The sequence below is a fragment of the Megalobrama amblycephala genome, linkage group LG12 (assembly GCF_018812025.1).
Source record: "Megalobrama amblycephala isolate DHTTF-2021 linkage group LG12, ASM1881202v1, whole genome shotgun sequence".
Classification (NCBI taxonomy): Eukaryota; Metazoa; Chordata; class Actinopteri; order Cypriniformes; family Xenocyprididae; genus Megalobrama; species Megalobrama amblycephala.
Window position 1 is genome coordinate 26,447,574 of NC_063055.1, and position 19,410 is coordinate 26,466,983.

The window sequence follows — 19,410 nt, forward strand, 5'->3', positions numbered from 1 at the left end:
TCAGAGCTGATTTCTGCCAAGTCATGCTGTAAATACCTGCTGTTTAGCTGTGTAGAGGAAAGGGCCTCGTTTTGGCAAGACAGCAATGTCGATTCTTTAGTAATTTGACATCAACATCATGATTGTGTCACTTGGAGAGTTGGCAAATCAACATAAAATGATAAAAAAATAAAAACTGATGATGGAAGTTTGGAACTCTTTCTCACAAATTGTATGCTTATTTTTAAGACCCCATGAAAAGACAATTTGAGTTTTGTGGCTTTAAGTCCATGTGTGGTAGTTTCAGTGTTGGGGGGTAATGCATTACAAGTAACTTGAGTTACATAATCAGATTACCTTTTCAAGTAACTAGTAAAGTAATGCATTACTTTTTCAATTTACAACAAAATATATAAGTTATTATTATTATTTTTTTTAAATTACATTTATTGACTGACATGTTGAGAGAAATAAAGTGCAGAGGTGTTATGTGTGCTGTGTAAACATGATGGTTATTGTAGTTCTAGACTAAATGTGTACATGCCTTTATTCATCTCACTTGCACGAAAACATTCAGTATTCCTCAAAATGAATAAAAAACAGTGAAATGCAATCTCATAATTTTACGTAAACCTGTAATACTTAATTATATTAAATTACACAAACATACTTTATTAATTTAATTTTAATTTATTTAATTTAATCTCAATTTATTAACCAGTGTCTTTGCTGCTGACTTTCAATTATCTAATTCAACTGTACAAATAAGCAAAAATGACTTTAGATTAGATTAAGAAATAAGAGTGTTCAACTTCCTTCTCCTGTATCCTATTCTTCTTTAATCCACAATGGCAGCACAGCTGAAAGGTTTGTTTGAGCTGCGCCCTCTAATGTACAGGTGTAAATATGCATTTCCTTTAGCCTGAAGGCCTGTACACACCGGGATGAATATCACGCGCAATTATCGCCGATGTTTAACGCCTCATGACTAAACAAAGGGCGCCAATGTGAGTGTGCACACCGACACGAAAAACGGCAGGCGTAAAAGCGTCATTTAAAAAAAAAAAAACGCCTCGGGATCGTTTTTTTTTTGGTTTGACACGCCGTGTTAAAAACTGGCCGACCAATGACAGTGGTGCTTTTGTTCACGTGCCTGGAGCTGCTGAAGTTACAGTAAAACATGATTTGTTGGCGCTCAAGCACAAAACTGTCTTGCCGAGCACACATTGATACCAAGACGACGAAGAGAAAGTAAGTAGACAAGGAAGACCCCTACAAACTATCCCTGCGTCTCAAACAGCTCCCATCGTGTAAATGAATGTGGCCAGACTCCCTGATCAGTGCCCTGACTAGTGAACTAGGGAGCTGATTGAGATGCACGCTATAGGTGCTCTGCCACTTCTTGACCACAGCAATAGATGTGTATTATTTCTGTATTTTTACTGTTTTTTTTTTTTCTTTTACATTCAAGAAATATAGTTGAGAATGTCTATTTCATAAATATGTTTATTTGCACTACCGTTTCTGACAACCATCTCTCATATGTCATATATATGCCATTTAATATCTGCATTTTTATCTTTATTTGCACTACCGTTAAGCACAAGCGCCACATACTGGCAGGGAGTGAATTTGCACGTTCACTCTGCTCATCGCCAGTGAAAATCGCTTGGGTATGAACACAAAAAACGTCTTGAAAAACGCTGGCAATAAACGCATGCGATATTCGTCTCGGTGTGTACAGGCCTTGAGGCTTATTCATTTCACTTTTGGTGTGAAAGGGCCTTAACATTTGCCAAAAATAGAACAAACAAGCAAGCCCAGCCCTGGTGTGATACAAAGTAACACAGCTCAAACGCGCAACGTTTTGCTACGGTTTCCAGGTTGAACGACATGTTTCCTGGAAACAGTGTGCAACGGGTTTGAAATAATGTTTTGTCTTGTTTGGTGGGTGTGTCGGAAATGTTAACCCAATCAGCAACAACATGTATATAAACCACACAGTATTAAAGAGACAGCTTGCACAATGGGTATGAATGTAACATAAAAGTACTATACATACTTATATATTTTGCTATTGTATTTGGAGTGACACTTTCATAAACTTTTCTATTCTCCTCTGACTATATAATGGTAAATATTACAATATCATAGCACAAAAACAGTGATCAGCAATAATGATAAGCCTAATACTCACAATAAAAATAATAAGGTCATAGATCATAACACAGTCTCAGAGGTAAGAAGTGGATTATCCTTCATCTGAAATGTTTGTCTTTTCATCCTGAAATGCGAGGCAAATGTTGGACCACAATAATTAGGAACCACAGTTTCCACAAATCCCTTCACTTGATTGGGATGTTCTCTTTTATTCTGGACGGCAAGGGCAGTGACTGTAATATTGAGCTTATTTTGCAGTATTAAACACATATTTATACCGATTTCATCAGGCTCCGAAAATTCTTCAGAAAGAACACAAAGAATGGCCTTCTCAGCTGCCATAGTTGCAACTCTTGCGTCATCAGAACAGGGTGTTCAACGCACCACTGTTTCCGTTTAACAAACGTTTTGCAACATTTTGTCGGGGCTGAACGCAGCCCTGAATACTATGTTCAGAAAGGAAATGATGCATTCTACAGAGCCCCAAAAGGGACATGGTGATGGAAAAAAAAGAGATGGGAGGAAAAAATGTAATTCAATGCTTTTGCATTGTCTCGCAATTATATAGTTGGGTAATTATATTGTATATAATTTGCGGACATCAGGGACCCACTATCAATATGTGAGGTATTGAAATTGCTTTTTCCTTTTACTTTTCACACGTACTCTCTGTATAGTGAGTGGCGGTACTGACCGCGCATTTTACAACATGTCAACGACCCTCGGGATCTGTTGCACACCAAATCCTCCAACATCGACCTTTCAGTCATCTCCTCTTACTATCTTTATGTAATAAGTGAAATCTGATTTACTGTAATGTAACCGACTACCGCAGCAAGTCTAACCTTGTCCCTTTAGGGGCTCTATAGAATGCGTTATTTATTTTCTGTGACTTTCCGAATTCAGAATTAGTCTTTGGGCACATCTCTACTTCATATGCTCTCAAACAATGACAAAATATTGTTGCTGATAAACATACTTTTTTTTTTTTTTGCACTACACACATTTTTGACCAATCAAATGCTCTCTAGAATGAGAATGTCCCTCACCTTAATACCACCTGACTCAAGAAGTGAATCATGCTGTGACTGCTATCAAAAGTTTACCATAGAAAGTTTTTTTTTCTCTTTCCCATATACTGATAACAGAATTTCCATTTTTCAAGTTCATTGGGTTCTTAAAATGGTTAGATTAATACACACAAATATTGATACCATAAAGCCAGACTGAATGTAAATCACACCAGGTAATTATGTTCATGGATATCGCTTATGGATCCATGATTCTATTTCACCTTTTGCTGTTCCTTCATCAGTAAAGCTCCGAGTCCTTCACATATTTTAAGTGTGTTTTTACCTCATGTGAGAGGAGATTACACTGAAATAACTGTGGAAGAGCTGGGGAGGTTGAAGAGCAGCAGTAGTTTTCAGGAGAGTTATAGCTGTTGATGAAATTAGACGTGCTTAGAGCCCTCCGGGCTGCTGGGAATTAGAGACTGCTTTAAATGGAGGGTGGATTCATATCCCTAACTCACCCTCTGTAAATAAATCTTTGCGAATTTTGTGAATACACTTTGTTTTCGTTGTCTTCGTGCTCTGTCTAGTAGTATATCTTGTGAAAGGCATGCGTGTTGTCATGTTGCCCTTCTTTCGTAACTGTTTTTCAGGCTGAATTATTTTAAGGGCTGCGTTTGAATATATTTTTAATGATGAATTACCACAGCGAATCATGCTGATGCTACTAGATGCATTTGAAGCTCTTTTTGGCCTAGTGAAAGTTGGAGCAGAGGCTCCAACAACTAAAAAGGTCGGTTGTATTATACAGCAAGGATTATCACTACTCACCCACAATCCTTAGCAGATGTGGCAGCCGTTAAAAAGCCTGAACCGTGTGTCCTTGGTTCAATACAGGGCTGTCAGATGAAAAATAAGATACTACGTGGCATCTCAAATCGCTCTCTCTCACCGTGTCCATCCACCAGACAATTTAAACATAACATTAAGTGCATTTCAGAGGAAATTATGCTTGAATCTCAAGCAAGATGGCCACTTTTTTTGGCCTGGGCTCAGTCGCTGCACAGATGGCACCTGGGCAAACAGTATTGTTTGTTGTGTTTGATGAGTTGGACAGCTTCAATTTGATCCAGAGATGTGAACTTAATGGGGCCGGTTTGCCAAAAGAGAGGCTTCATTTAAAAACTACTGCACTGGGAAATAACCCTGTTTGGAAAGGCCCTGTCAGACGCTTTCATTGGAGATGGCCAGAAGATATGGCATCTCTTTACACTATTGCGTTACACATCTGCTCTGGCCCACTGCTGAGCGTATAGCATTTCACTCCTGAGATGTTTGATTTTATTACTGTCTTAAGAATGAGCCAAACAAGTGTTCCTATTGATTTGCACATTAAATATATTAGTAATAAAACAACATCCTGCAGCTAAGTGATAGTAAAATCAATAGTAATTGGTGGCAAAATATTATGAGTGCTTGGTCTGCATTCTCATTGTCTCCCTATATAACTGACCACTAAAAACAGGAGATGTTTGCACAATAAATGTGATAACTATTGATGTCGGATACATAAATTGAGCGAGCTGCAAACTTTGGAGTCTTAGTTCAACTTTGAAGAGTGTTCAAATGTACACTGGGTTAAAAACAACCAAAGTTGAGGTGAAAATGGACAAACCCAGTTGTTTTAACCCAGTGGTTGGGTTAAATGTTTGCCCAACCTGCTGGGTAGTTTTATTTACTCAACTAATGTTTAAAAATTACTGTTTTGGTTGCTTAAAATGAACCCAAAGTATGATGGAAATTAACATCGATTAATATGTTTAATAAATTAACATTTATTAATACATTTATTAAATAATAATTAAACAACTTTTGATTATTACTGTAGCCTCTAGTAATTATATGTCTGATTTTTTAATTTCCAACCTATTTAGAGTTCATTTAAAGCCAGCCATATAGTAATTTTTAAACAACAGTTGGTTTAAATAAAACTGCCCAGCACTTTGGACAAACATTTAACCCAACCGCTGGGTTTGTCCATTTTCAACCCAACTTGTTTTTAACCCAGCATTTTTTAGAGTGTAAGATCGAGGACGATTCAGGACACTTTAGTAACCGAGATGAGGGGACTGAATATATGTTACATATCTGCAATATGGGACACCGGGGGGTAACACACATTGTTTCAGCATCTGTAAATCAGTGTCTTCATCACACACTATAATATTTGCATGTTTATCTGCAGCAAACTGAAGTGTTTTCAATATCTATGACTTACTAGGGTGAGTTGTAAGACCAACTAAAGACACAAGCATGCTAAATGTTATATTTATGTATTCTATTTATGCAATGAAATCTTTTTAAGTCAAAATAAAATGTAGGCTATCATAATACAAATAATAATGTATTACTGTTTTGCCTGAGTTCTAGTTTATAGTTGGTTGCCATGGTTTCTGATTAGTTACACACCTGTTCCTTGTTTTGTTGATCACTATCCCCGTGTATAAACCCTCAGTTTCTCCGTACGTCATCGTTAGTGGTAGTTGTGTTGTATTTGTAGTTCTTTGCTTTCATTAAAGTCTAGTATATCTTCTTTAATCTTCGTCAGGTGTCTTTCTTTTGGATTCTACTTCAAAGCCCTGTGACAACCTGCAACAAATTTAAGTGGTTTCAATAACTAACTTATTAGGGTGTAGAGCTGCACGATTAATCGTTAAAAGATCGCAATATCATTCCTAAATGACAATGATTTGCCTGTGTCTATTAAACCTTTGACAAAATCAAACTGGAACATTCAAATCTGTGTCGGCGCTGCCGCTGGCCCAGAGAGAGCAGTTGTATATGAAACAACTTCACAGACAGTCTTTTCAAAACAGTCAACCGCATAGTATTGTTATTTTTGTGTTCATATTATCACAGAAGAACTGTGATAAAATTTCATAGCTCGGATCAGGCATAACATTATTAACACCTTCCTATATTGTGTTGGTCCCCATTTTGCTGCCAAAACAGCCCTGACCCGTCGAGGCATGGACTCCACTAGAACCCTGAAGGTGTGCTGTGGTATCTGGTACCAAGATGTTAGCAGCAGATCCTTTAAGTCCTGTAAGTTGCGAGGTGGGGCACGAACCATTTTTGCTTTGTGGCAGGGCACATTATCCTGCTGAAAGAGGCCACAGCCACCATGGAATACCGTTTCCATGAAAGGGTGTACATGGTCTTGCAACAATGCTTAGGTAGGTGGTACGTGTCAAAGTGACATTTACATGGATGGCAGGACCCAAGGTTTCCCAGCAGAACATTGCCCAAAGCATCACACTGCCTCGGTCTGCTTCCCTTCTTCCCATAGTGCATCCTGGTGCCATGTGTTCCCCAGGTAAGTGATGCACATGCACCCGGCCATCTAAGTGATGTAGAAGAAAACGTGACTCATCAGACCAGGCCACCTTCTTCCATTGCTCCATGGTCCAGTTCTGATGCTCACATGCCCACTGTTGGCGCTTTCAGCGGTGGACAGGGGTCAGTATGGGCACCCTGACTGATCTTCAGCTATGCAGCCCCATACGCAACAAACTGTGATGCACTGTGTATTGTGACCCCTTCTATCAGAACCAGCATTAACTTCTTGAGCAATCTGAGCTACAGTAGCTCGTCTGTTGAATTGGACTACACTGGCCAACCTTCGCTCCCCATCGTGCATCAACATAATATTAATAATAATCAGTTGCAGTGGTACAGTAATATAATTTAATCATTGTTGCCATTAGTAGTAGTAGTATTTATTATGAACACTAACCCTAACTAACTCTCCTTCAACTCGCCTTTGTGCGTTTTTGTGTATGTGCTGTTTTTCTTTGAATCCGAGGAAAGAATATGCTTATCCCTGTATTTTACAGCTTGGATAATGAAAACACATCGCATCCCAAACAGTTATGATCGGGCAGTTGAGGATAATTGCATGGTTAGCCTCTCCATCTGTTCTTTCCTACAGCTTTTTAGTGCTGGGAGGAGATCAGGGCCAGTCAAGCTTCACGCACACACTCAATATTTCTGAATACAATACATCAGGGTCCTGTTCACTCATAATCACAAATCAGCATAACACATTACCTATAGCCCCAGCATACCACGCTGCAGATAATTTCAAAGGTTATTATTTAGTTTATGATTCCATAATGACCTCAGCTGTTCAGCACCATCAGCAATGTGGGGTTCTTGCATAAGCAAAGTGAATGGCTTATTGTATCACATGTTGCGCGTTGTATGCTAACAAGGCATCTTAAGAGATCCGAAATTCCATCTATATCTCCAACACTCTCTCCAGGTGCCCAGGGGGCGATGGAGGAGTGAGCACTCTGCCATCTTGGAGGCCAACAGTGCTTTATAACCCTTCTCACAGAGGACCAGTCGCTACACCCTACTCATTAGGCATCAGGGCCCGATCTGCAAGCATTGCCAGGGAGAGGGGCCTCACCCGGGGCCCAGGCGCTGCCACACCTGCTGCCCCACTCACGGAGCTCGTACAGAAATCACAGGCATGAACGATGAGCCACTCGCCTTCAAACTCCAGGGACAAAAGATCCACTCTCAGCCAGCGTGTCATTTAAATAATGCAGAGCTGGAAGGAAAAGGCACGAAGAAGCAAGTTTTGGAGCCAAAATGGATATACCTCAGGGTGAAGGCTTTGCAAACATATCTGTTGTGAATCAGCTCAGTGGGTTGGTTTTAATCACGATTTAATCACAAATTATGGAACTGGAGTTGTGGTTTAGCGGCAAGTGCACATGAGCCATGGACATATAAAAGACTGTCCACAGTAAAGGACATTTTTGAAAATAAGAAAATCTTAAAAGAAAACTTATTTTCTTTCATTCTTGTAATCATGTTGGTTTGACAAGGTTTTGAAAACTTTCAAGAAAAGTTTTTGGTAACACTTTATTTTGACTTTATACTTGTGTTTATACTTTACTTACTGTAAGTAACTTTGCAACTACAGCAACTTATTCTAATAACCTGAACCCTAACCTAACAGTCTACTACAGCCTAGTAGTACTCTAATGAGAGTTAGTTGGTATGTAGTTGCAATGTTACTTATAATTAGTATAATGTCTAAAGTGGACCATCAAAATAAAGTGTAACCAAGTTTTTTTATGTACTCTAATCATGTTATAAAGTCATCAAGTAAAAAGTAATGACATTTTCTTTACACTTCAAAAACGTGTGTACACAACTTAAAGGATTAGTCCACTTTTAAATAGACTTTCCCTGATAAATTTACTCACCCCCATGTCATCCAAGATGTTCATGTCTTTCTTTCGTCAGTCGAAAAGAAATGAAGGTTTTTGAGGAAAACATTCTAGGATTTTTCTCCTTATAGTGGATTTCAATGGCTACCAACAGATTGAAGGTCCAAACTGCAGTTTCAGTGTAGCTTCAAGGGCTTTAAACGATACCAGATGAGTAATTCGGGTCTTATCTAGCGAAACGATGGGTCATTTTAGAAAAAAATACAACCGTTTATGCTTTATAAACAAAATATTGCCTTGAACATACTTTCCGCTTCCGCATTCTTCATAACGCTTACGCTGAATGTACTACGTCACGGAAGTTCACTTTTTGGATGCACGTCGAATGTATATGGCTGTCCTGCCGGAGGCTCGTTATTTTACTTTATAAAGTTTTAAATGAGGAACGCATCGATTCACTTCAGAAGGCCTTTATTAACCCCCTGGAGTCGTATGGGTTTACTTTTTTATGGATGGATGCATTTTTTTGTCTTCAAAATTTGGGCTGCCATTCACAACCATTATAAACCTTGGAGGACTAAGGATATTTTTAAATATATCTCAGATTGTGTTCGTCTGAAAGAAGATAGTCATATACACCTAGGATGGCTTGAGGGTAAGTAAATCATGTGATCATTTTCATTTTTGGATGAACTAACCCTTTAATAGATAGGACTAAAAATACCCTTTAATTAAGAAAGTTAACGGCGTGAGTTTTGATTAAACGATAACCAGAGGCCATAGATCTGACCCCAAAAATGCACAGTGTTATTCCAACTGACACGGTTTTCAAATGTCTCAGTATCCTTCAGCTAAACGGCTTTCATGGATATGAAGTTTCTCTGACAGGTTGACATCATCGTCCGGACTATACAAGCTTTCATGTTCAGCTTATCTGTATCATTGAAAGACAAGATCCGTCCACGTGTACTTCCATCCAAACCGGCGAAGGACAGGGGAGCTCCCCCTCTCTGGACTGACAGCAGAGGCTATGAGAAACAACATTTACTCAGCTCCTTCCAAGCCCCTTTCAGAAACAAACATCCCTCGTGCTATTTGCACCCCTGCGCTGGTGTTGATCGAGACAGATACATCAGCGGCTAGAGCAGGCTAAATTTTGATGGATGTCAGTAGTGTAGCTGCCGGATCCGCCAATGAGACGGGATGGGTGACATTTACTTACAGAAGGCGATCTCCGCCAAGGCTTCAGTGTTATGTAAATAGCACACCTGTCTGCCCATGGACATGGCTGGCTTATGGAAAAATCTGCCTTTCATTTGAAATATCGGCATGCCGCTTTGTACCATCTGTGGTATTATTTGTTCAGCCGACTGAGAAGAAAAGGACTTCGCATATGAATATGTTGAGTGACAATTTTCCACGGATTTTCACGTTCGATATGAAATCCAGATATCGTCCTGTCACTGTTTATTTATTCGCTCGATGTTTTATCATACATATCCGCTTAAGGGCAGGAAGCACTAAACACAGAGGACTAACCGCTAACCGCAGCCGTGATGGTTATACATAAAACTCATATTTATTTATTAGCATTTTGTGTCTTCTTGACATCCCCTCTGCCTGTGTAAAAGCTTGAGACAGGATACAAAACTGCTGTATGGCCTTGTGCAGTTGTGTATGTGATGGTTCATTCTCAGTGTGTTGATCTCATAATACTGCATACTTCAAAATATTAACTATAAAACATCATACAGTACTTTAGAGTAGTAGTCAGGGGGGATTTCTTTCTTCTGTGGAACATAAAAGATGATTTAAAAAAAATAAATAAATAAAAATATTGTTGATACAATGAAAGCCAGTGAGGTCCAAAACAATTACTCTGTGCCTCTCACTCAGTGAGAATCATTTTATGTCGGACTGCTTCACAAACAATTCAATGCTGAATTTTCACAAAGGTTGATTCTGAAAGATGGGTCAATACCAACGCTTTGTGCTCAAACTTCATATCTAGAACTGATGCTGCCCTCACGTGCTATGGGAATTATCATAAACAAGAGTTTCCTATAGTTAAAAATTGCACATGAACACTCTTTCTGAAATTTTTGGTGCATGAGATTGTCCTGTTTTGTTGTTGCCGGTATGCCGGAGCATTAGTTCTTGAAACTCCGCCCTTTTCTGGAAAGGGGGCCAGGGGCATTTGCATTTAAAGGTACACTCAAAAATTTGCTCACACCCAAAAAGTGGCAATTTTAACATGCTAAAAAAAAAAAAAAAAAGATCTGTGGGGTATTTTGAGCTAAAAGTTCACATACATACTCTGGGGACTTAAAAAAAAAAAAAAAAAAAAAACTTTTGGTAGTGTACAAATTTATGCATATATGACTGTAAATTAGTTCAAACTCCAAATCAAGACTTTGCATTTTTAATGTAAGCTTTGTAAATACATTTAAAAAAAGGTACTATATGACATGCTTAAAATGTGACACTCACTTTTATACAAGATGTAACAAGGTTTTCTGTTCCTACCCTCTATCAAAAAAAAAAAAAAAAGTTGAAGACCTCTGGCCTAAGGTTGTCATCCATTTCTTGCTTCTAGCTCTCACTAACCTCTAGCCAGACAGTCCAGTCACATTGGGCAGTCATTTCAAGTGCAATCCTCTGTTAGGTGTTTCTCTCTCTCTCTCTCTTTTTTACTTTAGTCTCTTCTCCACCACTCCTTTTTTTCCCTAAAGGAATGGTGAAAAATGAAAAAGGACAGGGTTGGAAAAAACGAGGTGATGGATGGTTGGGCCATCCATTTCTGAAAGCATGGTCTTCTCAGGCAAGCCAGGCAGTGAAATTTACATTATTAATCTTGTGTAATAATCTACGGTAGAGAGGGAGGAAGAAACAGCGGTGAGAGAGAGAGAGAGAGAGAGAGGCACAGGGAGAGAAGTGAGTGTGTGTTTGTGTAAATGTGTTTGTCACTGTTGCCATACGTCCCATATAATATGGAATCATCCCAAATTTAAATGAATAGAATTATATTCCATATTAAATTAATATAGGACACAGTTTATCCTGTTTAATAGCCAAACAGCTGAGAACACTGAGCATTTGACTTTTGCAAGGGTCATTATTAAGTAATACATCATTTTTTTAAAAATATAAATATAATAAAATAATCAATATCATAAAAAATAAAGAAATAATTAATCCACAAATGAAAATTCTATCATCCTTTACTCACCCTCATGTGGTTCAAGACCTGTATGAATGACTTTCTTCTGCAGAACACACAGTTTTGGTTTTTTTTTGTTTTTTGGGGGGGAAAAATATAGGTAATCATACTGTTTTTGCAACCACTGACATGATCACACACACACACACACACACACACACACACACACACACACACACACACACACACACACATTCTGTTTCCCTTTTTTTATGGGGACCTTCCACAGGCAATGATTTTTGTACTGTACAAACTGTATATTCCATTCCCTAAAGTTACCCATGACGGAAAACTTTATGCATTTTTACATTTTCAAAAAAAAACATCATCCTGTATGATACGTTTATAAGAGAAAGAGAGAGAGAGAGAGAGAGGATTGGAAAAGCATCAAATGGCATTTGGGGATGAACTATCCCTTTAAAAATTAACTGAATCTGTTGAATCTTGAAATATTCTTGACATAAAAATATAAATTAATATGTCCATTATGGTGTGACACTATATTCTGACATTAAAATGAATTTATTTATATGACAAATGCAATGAAATTATATGCCAAAATCAAAGTGACTGTATTTCTCTTAATTCAGTCAAGAAACGTTTCTTTTTATACACAGTTCATAACTGCAGATATGCACTATAACTCCGCTTTCCAATGTGGTTTATTGTCACCTGCCACCAATATTTTACATAAATCTCAACTGGCATACAGAAATGTAGTATCCCTTGTTTTCCTCAGCTAAATTGGCAACCCAAATTGTTTGTGTCAAATTTGTGTACATACAGTATAAGCATGTATGTTTTTGAGCGCAGGTGAATGGTGCAGGACAACATAAATATGACTCGTTAATTACCCTCAGGTAAATACAGCCCACTTGCATCTCTCTAATTAGTTTTGTGTCATAATTTCTTTTTTTAATTATTATTTTTTTGCAGGAATGTGTAGCAGAAGGCGGGCAAAACAGAATCCACCGTACTCCAATAACAATGAAATATTCATATTGTTTTTTCCCCCTCTTGCTGCCACTCCTGTCCTTCCTTAGTATCTCTTTCTATTCCTCTCATCTTCCTGCACTGCTTCCCTCACTCTTTCTTATTCTGTGATATATTTAAATGTTAATAACCATTCATTCTTGACACCCTATCTGCTGAGCCCCGAGTTTAACAGGAAATCTATTTAATCTGAAGAATCTCATTACATGATCATGGCAGCAGCCAAAGGCATGAAGGTGCTTGAGAGAGAGAGAGAGAGAGAGAGAGGATGGAAACGGCAAAAGAGAGAGGGGGAGATGGAAAAATGAGTGCAATTCTTTAATTTAATCCATAGCTGTGCATGGAGCAACAGAGAGAGATAGCAAGGAAGCCCCTTCTTCTCCAGCTCCATTTGACTAGATAATGATTAAATGTTTTCTATTGTGCCACAGCTGGTAGGTTTTATCATTCTGAGAGAGGGTGAGAGAATGAGTGAATTGATAAAAGAAAAAGAGAGAGAGGGAGAAAAATACACCCCGAATGCTTTTGACTGTCTTTCAAATATTAACTCCTTTTAAGGCCATTAAAAGATTATCACTGATTTAGCAAAATGTCGTCTGGAAACATTAGCAACAGCCTGTTCCTCGCGAACGAACCGCCGAATCCCGCCCTCCCCTCCCGCCCCTATTATCTCATTCACCCAGCACTATTTAATTTCATTTCCATGAATATGCAATGAATTTAATTTTGAGCACTATTTTCATCTGCTCCTGTAATCACAAAAAATGCCAGTGTAATTAGTTTCTAATTACTTGCTTTAATTGTTGTAGTAATCATTTTAATTACCCAAATGCACAGACATTATATGCTAAAAAGGAAATGATCCGCACGCACCTCCTACCTTGTCCCTCTTTCTTCTCGAGTTTGATATCTCGATTTTGACGTGGACCAAGCGCGTATTGAAATACAGAGCAAACAAGAGCTTGTGTTTGTGGACGTCAGATAAAGCACGAGAGAATAGAAAGAGAGAGAAAACAAAATAACACCAGTGAGGTAAGCTGGCCCGTCGTACACCGTAGCATCCCAGCAATCTGCCGAGCGGAAATTTGCATGCCCCGGAAAAGCTATTAAGTTAAAATATACAGTTATTGTACCTTTCTGGGCCTAGCGCCATACAATTGCTTATTGCATGTGCTTATAGCTGGGCCCTAGCAGATGGTAAATCATGAAATTTTATGAAATTATTACACTGGCGAGGTGTTTTGAAAAGGAACAGCTGTGAGAGAGATGGGACATTATAAACACTCACAGGTGTTCCGTCTCTAGCCTCCGCCAGCCCTGACATCAAAAAATTAAATTATAAACAAACCAGCAAATGTTGTAATCTCCTTTGCAGACACACTACTTACAGGGGGAAATTGCTTAAACTAAGCAAAGAATTAAATTTTCATTTGCATAAAATATTTACGGAGGCGAAGAAATTTCATCGCGGGGCTCTCCTCAGTGCTCGGCTGCCAAGTTTTGGGGGGAAAATTGCGGGCGCGCTAGTCGCAGCAGGCTAATGCTAACATGGAGGGAGCTCCATTAGGGACAGCGCTAATGGGTACTTCACCCAAGCACATATGGGCGAGAACACCTAATAAGAGCTGGCTGGCCGCTGCCAAACTCTGCTGCGAGCTTGTGTTTCTCATTAAGATTTTATTCCTACCTTAGTATTTAATTAGCCACTTCTGCACGGGGACTGCAGGGGATGGCCTGGGAGTGCTAGCCTGCTAGCGTTTTGAAAATTCAGACATAGACGCTCTTGTAGCACCACTCTTCAGGTTTTGGCACTCTTTGTGTGACCTGGCTAGACTTCTCGGTGTGAGGGCTTGACAACTGTGGCGACAACTTTGGCATCTTTACAGTTGTTTCATTGTTTTGTCTTGGAGACCTGGAGTTATTGTGATGGTACTCCTGTTGTAAGAATTGCCATGGTGATTCCATATGGCAACGTACAGATTATGCAGCAAGGCTGTTTGAAGCACAGTGATAATGTATAAATGATGTCATGACATGCATGATAGTATATATAAATATGAGCAATATCACACGAGTAGCCGTGCGATATGGCTGTATATCAGCACGGTTGTGTTTCGGCCATAGGTAATCACAGCGTGCTGATATACAGCCATATCGCACTGCTACGAGTGTGATATTGCGGTTATACAACAGTTCAATGGCACGAGTGTGTAAATGAGAAACAACAACGGATTGTCTTTAAAAACCCTCTTTTGTGAGGAACTACTTCCTTCCGCCACGGATTCAAATCTCAAATTGACAATATAGTTTGGGAATAGCCATGGCAATTTACTAATGCAAGTTATGTATAGCAAAGGAAACTGCGTGTCGATCTGCCCTATTAATTCACAATGAGACACACAAAACATGCAGGATTCATATTTAAACAGTCTTTTTGTGGTTTAATATTCACAGACACTATATCGCAATTAGAATAAAGAACTAAAGAATAAAAAATAAAAAACGTACCATTCACAATAATTGGCTTGATATAGTTGATCCTCGAAATGAAAGTGAAACCAGCTCTTCCACTGAGGTAAATCCTTTTAGAATTATTCTTCACCGCATCTCAAAACGATGAAAAGTAGCCAACATGAAACTGACCAAGCTAGAGGCATTTTTCCGAGTTGACGCGGGCATTCACTCTGTTGCATGTATCGCCTCAGAATTTGTGTCTGAATAGCGCGCCCGCTCCGTGGACGTGGCCGAATTAGTGGATAATGAGCTGAGTCACCAACGTCTGATACGTCTGAGTCTCTCTTTTCATACAGATTAAATAAACAGAGAATATTTGTTTTTGATTTGACTTACACGATTTAAAACCTGACATTTCAACGTTTCTTTAAACATATGTCTCATTTTTGTGTGATTAGTATTCACAAAGTTACAGTTCATTTTCTGAGGGACCATTAGATTGGACTTCGTTCAGAGGAAGACGACAGATCACGCATCATGTTAGTTTTCTTTATTTTGCAAAAAGTTTTGTTTTTACTCTGTGTACACAAATAAAAGAAGACATTCTATATTTTCAATTGATATATTACGTCTATCTCTATGACAAAAAGTGACAGAGTATTTTAAGTTGATTTTGCTGCTATGTGAAAAAAAATCCAGCAAAATACGCCGGCGTGTTTCCCGACTCCAGAGTGTTAACCGTTGAGCCCAAGCCTCAGTTATCAATTCTATAATGTCACTTTAGAACTAGTAATGAAGGAACATTAAGTTGCTTCATTGAAACTCATTGTAATATGTAGAGTATTATGAGAGAGAGTGCACTTAATATAGCCTTTAAGCCAAATCTATTAGCTTTGGAACAAGTATTAGATTAATAAGACCAAAGATTTTATTTATTATACCTCATGATTAAACACTATCTACATAAGAGCCAGCGGCAAATTCCTGAAGGGCTATGTAAGATGAAGCTGTTCTCTGCGAGTACATGAACGCTGAACGGTCACTGACGGCCTGGAGATCACATCTCCGAAAGCGTCTAAACAAATTTTCAAATAGGCGCTATGTTTACATATAAACTGCATATCTGAGGTCTAAACAACTATATTCCTGCCAATCAGATCAGATTCGAGAACCAGAAAGAACTGTTGTGTGTGTGTGTGTGTGTGTGTGTGTGTATGTGTGTGTATATATATATATATATATATATATATATATATATATATATATATATATATATAAAGCTTTTTTTCCATATACTGAGCTCCCATTATTAATCAACTCATTATTGGCAATTATAGAAACATGAAGTACACAGCTTGGTTTGCACTTGAACAACATAGCATGATAGACATTACACTCTTTTATTTTACTACATACAAATCAGTTATATTTTATGCTTTCATGGCTGTGCAGATTAAAAAAAATAATAATAATAATAAAAAGCATTATAAAATTATAGGGCCGGGAAAAGACATACAGGTGTGAGTGCGGAAATAAGAACGAATCCTTGGGATACTGACATTGTATCGAGAGTTGTATTGATGCTCTGTTACGTATTCCCGGCCTTTAGTACAATGATGTACTAAAAATGGAAAAGTTTTTCCTTTGCTTTTTTCGTGTACAGATGACAACGATGTCAAAATGATCCCCATTCACACGGATCCGCAAAAACGACTAAAACCACCGTAGGCCTATTATGCTGCCAGGCCAGTAGTTGGCAATGTCACTTTGTAAAGAAACATGTAATACTCATGAGCATGACGTCACCGTTTTCACAAATTCACATTTTTGTTGTTTACTTAGGGACGATAATGGTATCGTTTTCAAAAGCTTGCATTTTCAGGCCCCCAAAACACCACTGTTGTGTAAATGAATGGCCAAAGCACATAAAAAGTTTTCCGTTTTTAGTTGAGAACGTTGTTGTGTAAACGGCCCCTTATTCAAAATATCAAATATTTAAAATACTTTGTTGTTTCCACATTCATTAATCATTCGTTTGGTATTGAAAAGCTGTCTAGCAGACATGTGAGAGAGCAGGGACAGAATGCACTACGTTATTCTGACGATATTTCAATGTTGCCAAATGCCAAAAGACATTTGCTGATCTGAAAGTAATATCTAATGCTCTGCCATGGGCTAAGATTGACTTTGTGCTCAACCCTGCGTTGACCGGTTTCACACGGCTCGTTCTCTCATTGATATGATCTGAAATACACTTAGCAAAGTGTTAAAAACAATCCTGACATCAAACCAAGCTACAGATTTGCATCTTATCACATTTAAGTCTCATTTAGTAAGTATAGGTGGTAAACACTTACTCTAATGTGTAGCCAAATGTCAAATATAATGTATGCATTAACGATAACTTTGTTTTTTTACATCCTGCTGTTTTCCAAATTATAATGTCCTTTCATGGCTAAGTATTTATTGTCTATGACAGGATATGCTGGTAAAGTATTCAAATGAGATGCTTGTTTTTTCATAGTTTTGTGAGTGGGCCAACGCGCACTAGGCACAGAGGCTGCGCTGCAAGGGATTCTGGGAGAGTCATGCATATTCAAATCCACTGCTGGACACGGTCGCCCTAAATAGGCGAGAAGCGTGCAGTACTTAGGGCGTGATTTGTGTATGTGCGCGTGTGTGTTTGTGTATGAGCGTTTGCGAGTCTGTGTTTTGCTTGTAATATCTTGTACCCCTGGCACGCATTGTACTCTTCCCCTCGCAGGCACAATTTTCACATAAGCTTCGGGCTGCTTTCACCCCTGTCTTGCCATAAGCAAGACAGATGCAGTGAAAGTGAAGCAGTGCATGAAATCAAAGAGTCTCTGATTAAACACCATGGGCCGGGAGACAGTCTGGAGAGGCTGCCCTCCAACCAGCACTACCTGAGATGTTAAAAATAAGGGGTGTAGGAAGAGGGAGGACACAACCAATGAAGTAGGCAAAATTACCCTTTCAGTAACAGGACTACATTGATAATTTATTGTACTTTATGGTGGCTGATTTTCACTTATTTGGTGTGTAAACAAAATAAAGAACCTGTACCAGAAGTATATTAATTTTAAGTAGTACATGTGAACTAAAGTGAATATTTTCCTCACAGCAATCTTTGCGACTAAAAAGCAGTGGATACTTTCTATTTAGTAATACACAACTCTTAATGAAGAAATGAAGAAATCATGTTCCAGGTTTGCAATTCCAGGTTTGATGTTTTATTGACTTAAAGGATTAGTTCATTTTCAAACTAAAATTACCCCAAGCTTTACTCACCCTTAAGCCATCCTAGGTGTATAAGACTTTCTTCTTTCTGATGAACACAATCTGAGACATTTTAATAAATATCCTGATGCATCTGAGCTTTATAATGGCAGTGAACGGGGGTCACAAGTATGAAGCGAATATGAAAAAAAGTGCTTTCATCCACATCCATCCATCATAAACGTACTCCACACGGCTCCGGGGGGTTAATAAAGGCCTTCTGAAATTAAGTGATGCGTTTTTGTAAAAGTCAGACCGCCTTCCATATTCAAGTTACGAAGAAAGTGTAAACTGGTCATTTTTTTTTGTGTTTTTTTTTTTTACACAAACGCATCGATTCGCTTCAGAAGGCCTTTATTAAAGGTGCTAAAGACGATGTTTTGTTTTATACATTTTTGCAATATTACTTGAAACTGTTTTTACTAACTGATAAAAGACTATTTATTAGGTGCACTGAAAGGAATAATATTAATATACATCATCTGTGCACGAGGTAGGGCCTTAAAAACATCAGCCAATCGTTTACGCGATCATCGCGTAAACGATTGGCCCTCTGGCTTGTCAATCACTGCCATTACGTTCCTTGTGAGAGACTTGCGTGGCTGTGCGCTCCAGTAACTTTCCACACTCCACAGGCGCTGCATGCAATGTTTTTGTCCGGAGACAGGAGTAACAACTGCAGATTATGAGTTACCTGCGGTGAGTCCGACATAATGAATCCACAAACACGACACAGCGAATGCCGGTGGTAAACACTCGTGTTCCAATACGAGTGTTTACGAGTTTTGGGAGGCATTCCTTCGAAGGAGGGGGGTTGTTCTTACGAATGCGCTCATTTCAAAAACTCAGTAACAGTCTTTGGTTTCTCAGTCGACGAAAAGATCCTCTTTAGCACCTTTAACCCCCCCGGAGCCGTGTGGAGTATGTTTATGATGGATGTGGATGGAAACACTTTCTTTAGCTCATACTCGTGACCCCTGTTCACTGCCATTATAAAGCTTGGATGCGTCAGGATATTTATTAATATTTCTCTGATTGTGTTCATCAG

The 19,410-nt window shown here is 38.7% G+C and overlaps 1 long non-coding RNA gene across 1 annotated transcript in view; it reads right to left on the bottom strand.

The window, feature by feature from the left end:
- Nucleotides 1-10,784: 10,784 nt before the first annotated feature.
- The window catches only part of LOC125280652, a 57,607-nt gene continuing 48,981 nt past the window's right edge, over nucleotides 10,785-19,410 (bottom strand). The window contains exon 4 of the long non-coding RNA XR_007187680.1: nucleotides 10,785-11,124. This is a non-coding gene — a long non-coding RNA (uncharacterized LOC125280652). The remainder of the gene's footprint in view (nucleotides 11,125-19,410) is intronic.